Source organism: Rutidosis leptorrhynchoides, chromosome 2, assembly GCF_046630445.1.
Source record: "Rutidosis leptorrhynchoides isolate AG116_Rl617_1_P2 chromosome 2, CSIRO_AGI_Rlap_v1, whole genome shotgun sequence".
NCBI lineage: Eukaryota > Viridiplantae > Streptophyta > Magnoliopsida > Asterales > Asteraceae > Rutidosis > Rutidosis leptorrhynchoides.
In genome coordinates this window covers 18,621,878-18,627,272 of record NC_092334.1, presented here as the reverse complement: position 1 = coordinate 18,627,272, position 5,395 = coordinate 18,621,878, and positions in this window count along the sequence as shown.

The window sequence follows — 5,395 nt, the reverse complement described above, 5'->3', positions numbered from 1 at the left end:
ATTCCATGGTTTGCAGACTATGCAAACTATTTAGTATGTGGATTCCTTGAAAAAGGATTATCGTACCAAAGACGAAAGAAATTCTTCAGTGATATAAAACACTATTTTTGGGAAGATCCACATCTGTTTAAAAGTTGTCCCGATGGAATAATACGCCGATGTGTATTTGGAGATGAAGCTAGTAAAATATTAAACCATTGTCGCACAGGACCAACAGGAGGGCATTATGGGCCTCAACTAATAGCAAGAAAAGTTTATGATGCTGGATTTTATTGGCCTACAATTTACAAAGACGCACACCTTCTTTGCAAATCCTGTGATGCTTGTCAAAGGGCCGGAAAAATAAGTCAACGTGATGAAATGCCACAAAATGTCATCCAAGTATGTGAAGTATTTGACATTTGGGGTATTGACTTTATGGGTCCATTTTCAAAATCTCATAATAATCTATATATACTCGTAGCCATTGATTATGTATCTAAATGGGCGGAAGCACAAGCTCTCCCAACTAACGATGCACGAGTTGTAGTCAACTTTTTAAAACGTCTTTTTGCAAGGTTTGGAACACCTAAAGCTTTAATAAGTGATCGGGGTACTCATTTCTGTAATAATCAACTTGAGAAAGTTCTTAAAAGATATGGAGTAACTCATAAAATCTCCACCGCATATCATCCACAAACAAGTGGACAAGTTGAAAATACCAACCAAGCTTTAAAACGTATTCTTGAGAAAACCGTAGGATCAAATCCGAAGGAATGGTCCATTAAATTGGAGGATGCACTCTGGGCTTTTAGAACAGCCTACAAAACTCCAATTGGAACCACACCTTTTAGACTTGTTTATGGAAAAGCATGTCATCTTCCAGTAGAAATTGAACACAAAGCATTTTGGGCTTTGAAGACGTGTAATCTTGATTTACATGAAGCTGGAAGTCTACGATTAAGTCAACTAAACGAATTAGAAGAATTAAGACACGAAGCATACGAAAATTCGTTAATCTATAAAGAAAGAACGAAGAAATGGCATGATAAAAGAATCAGAAGTTCAAAAGAATTTAAAGAAGGAGACAGAGTTCTTCTTTTCAATTCACGATTCAAACTATTTCCTGAAAAATTGAAATCAAGATGGTCTGGACCATTCATAGTCAAAAGAGTTTTCCCATACGGAACGATAGAATTAATAAATTCAAATGGGATTGAATTTAAAGTTAATGGTTACATAGTTAAACACTACATAGATAGTCCGATGGAAGTCGACAACGAAGTTAATCACAATTTCGACACCACAGCTAACTAAGTGTGGGGAGAATCAAGTCTTTAAAGGATAATATGTATTTTTGTTAGAGTTAGATTGTCTGTTTTTGTGTAGTTCTCGAAAATGGAACCCGAATGGTCTTTCCCTAACAGACCCTAAAGAACTAGTCTTCTCCCCCCATTCTGAATTTTTATTTTTTTTAGGTTTCTACGAAATGAAGACTGCATGTGAACTAAACCATGGTCTAATGCTACACGCTTTGATCACTAAACGTAATAATGACACACTTCCGAGTGAAATAGTATCAGTAATCAGAGAAAGAATGGACGGAGTTAGAAAAGAATCCAGATGCGAAGATAATAAGTTACAATTTGGTAAAGGAAAATCAAAATCCGCAGCGAAAAGAAGAGCACGACACCTAGAAAGATGTCACAAATGCGGAAAATGGTCACATGGAGGTAAATGTTCAAATAATCAAACCTATTCAAATACCGAATTTGTTACTTTACGCAGAGACGGACCGTTCATATGTTTAGAAGAAAAGACACTGAATGCTCGAGGTTACGCCTATGTAGCTATGGAAAATCAATTAAACCGACTATCTTATGAATGGGATAGATCATATAACTAAGAAATCTATTTCACAGGTATGTTTGTACAGTTTTTATTTTTTTTTTTTTTTTATTTTTAACCTTTTGATAATAAACGCTAATTTGTTCGCTATAAAGTATTAAATTAGTATTGAATAAAATTAGGTTTGGCGACCGAAATTATTGATATCATACAAAAATTTATTACATCACTGCGAAATTTAACGTTTATTCTTAAGGTATAAATATCTTTAATCAATCAACCCAAAATATTTCAAAAATTCGTCATGAGTTAAATTAGGTCTTGGAACCGGAATTACTTTACCGAAAAGAGGGGCGCATATTTTTGATAATATTTGATTGATTAAAGTGGGAAAAAAAAGCCAAAAAGATTCTTAATTTTATTTTTACCATGTTTTTAAAATTAATTTATAAATCTTAAATTAATATTGTAAACTTTGTAAAAACAATATATTTAAAATTGTAAATACTTGAAAAATTAATATAAGTTTGGTGTGAATTTATAATATGAATTTTTAAATTAAGTTTGGTGTGAATTTTTAATTTTTAAAATATGAATTTTTAATTTTATGCATTTCAAATTTTAAGTTTGGTGTGAATTTTTAATATTAATTTTGAATTTTATATTTAAGTTGTGTGAATTTAAAAACAAAAATTTACTTTATCTCATTAAGTTAAAAATATGATTTTTAAAATTCGTCGTAAGTTGAAGACTAGGTCTTTAAACCGAAATTGCTTTACCCAAGGGAGGGACGAGAACTTTTATTATCATTATTTTTAATCTTATAGAATTAAAGTATGCCAAAAACATTAAAAAACCCAAAAATCTTTATGTTTAAAAACCGCGCTTTGATTTGACAAATTTTAAAATTTTGTCGAGGGACAGACTAGGACAACGATCCGAAACGCCCTCGCTCCTAAAGGAAAACAAAATTTTTAAAATTTAATTAATTATAAGTTTTATAAAGTATAAGGTTTTATAAAATAAAAAAAATAAAAAAAAAATCAGAAATCACTGTAGCCGGCACCCCATGCGATCGCATGGGGTTTGCACTTGGAACCCATGCGATCGCATGGGGACCAAATGCAGGCCAGAAACAAATACAGCAGCGAGTTCTGCTCTTCATCCACAAAACACACACTCAACCACGAACCAACTCCAAAAATTCACCAATTTTCGCCATTTTTCCACCGTAATTCGTCATTTTTCTTGCTCTAATCATGCCTAGATTCTCATTCTTCAGCAAATTGGTAAAAATTACACCCCTAAACTCTATAAATTCCTAGTTTTTGTGATAATTACCAATTTTTTTCCTAATGCAATTTTGTTAATTTCTAGTGTAATTAGTGTTAAATTGTTAGTATTTATGCATGTATAACCTAGATTGATGCTATTTAACATGATTTGAAGCCAAAAACTTCAAAATTTTTAGAAATCTAGGGTTTGTGTTCTTGAGCAATTTGGGGCTTTTTGATATAAACAGGTTATGGCCGATTTTTGTCATGAATTATTGCTAAATTGAGTAGTGTAACATGTTTAGATAGTTAAATGATCCAAACAATGATCCTAATCATGATTTTTGGAGATTAAAGTGGACTTTTTAAGTCCAAAATTCATGAACTTGATTAATTTGATATATTTGCCATTTGTGACTTGTTTAATTATTAGTAATGAATATTTTGACATGTTATTTGAGTTAAACGCTTATGAATTTTGTATATATTTTCGTATGTGCTTATTTGAAAAGTGTAGAATTGTGAAAAATTGTGAAAATGTGTATAAGTTTAATTTTAATTTAACATGTTATAGTGATTGTTTTAAGTTGTTATTTTGCTAACACTAATGCATATTTGGATGCACAAATTTTGTGTTTAATGTGTTTTGCAGAAAGCTGATACTGGAGGTTCAGGAGCATCATCATCTAGACGACCAGCACCAGCACCAGAACCAGAACCAGAACCAGAAATGCAACACGAACAAGAACCACAACAGGAACAACAACAGCCTGATCAGCACATACCTTATTATGATCCGGTACAGTTTGTTGATGAATTCATAGTATTCCCAATGAGGCCGCCAATAGAATTCCCAACGATTCCTGAGCACACTCTACATCCTAATCTGAGATTTGATAGAAGATGGAGAGATTACGAGACATATCAAAGGAACAAATTCAAATTGGTAACAAAAAATGTAGAGGTGCCAAGGGTAATTGATTGGGCCCCTTTGGAAACGGTCCATCTAGCTGACCGTGTTAGACAGCTTTTAGTTCAAAGGTATGGCAGTTCTTCTTTTACAGATTGGGAACGTCTTTTCACCATTCGTAGACCTGTATATAAGGAATGGTGTGTTGAGTTGATGGGTACTGTATCACTTGATACAAATATAGTTAGAATAGATGATAGAAGATTTCTTAGGTTTATCCTTGGCGGTAGGATGTACAGAATGTCCATGCTGGACATGGCCAGGGCCTTACAGATATATACTCCTGGTGAGTTGCTATTACCCGATTGTACAAACTTGATTCATTATGGTGAACGGGTAGATAGTAACTTTGACGCTGACGCCATTTGGAGGCGTATGTCACATTTTGATGTTTTTACACGAGCAGGAGGACACTCCTATACACATATTGACAGAGCCGAGCTTCGTATTATTCATAGATTTTTGGCTAACTCGATTACACAAAGAGGTCATAATAAAGAAAAAATTACCTTATATGATTTATTCTACCTAAAGTGTATTCGGGATCCTAGAAGCTTTGTCAATATCCCTTACTGTGTTGCTTTTTATTTATCTAAAATGGTAGAGGGAATGCAGGACGGGAGTATAATAGGAGGAGGTATTTTTGTTACTCTCATTGGAGAGTATTTAGGTGTTGATAGGAACCAAGGGGGTCCATTACAGATTTGTAGAGAACAGGTTGAGCCCTTAGGATTGAAAGTTTATGTGGGTGCTAAGGTATTGAAAAGTAGACGTAACCAGGCAGTACCCTATGAGGGATCTCATCCTCAGGTAGAGAGAGGCTCAGACGAGGAAATGGAGGAGGCGGAAGACATTAGGGATGTCTTTAGAGATGCTATTCTTGACGTCCACGTTCGTATAGATGAGGAAGCAATGACGAACGCGGCAAGACATAGTATGTATGAGCAGTGGAACTCCGAGCGAGTATACGAGGATTATAGGCGACACCAACACGATAGCTGGTTAGTTCATCAGCACCAAATCATGAGCCAGCTATCATATCAGGTACCAAATAACTATGTACCTACGCGACCTGCTCATTTTCCGCCACATAGCCCCGATATCCGACCACCCTTTAACCGGTATGACTATAACCAAGCCTATCAGAACACCTATAACCAACAATGGAACCCACCCGATGAGATGAACTGGAACCCCTATCCAGACTGATATAGTTCCATTTGGTTATTTTTATGATTTTTATGTTTTTTATCTTTTGACTTTTTCATGTTTAAACTTATGTTATTGGATATATTTGTGTAATTTTTATTATTTTTATTATTAT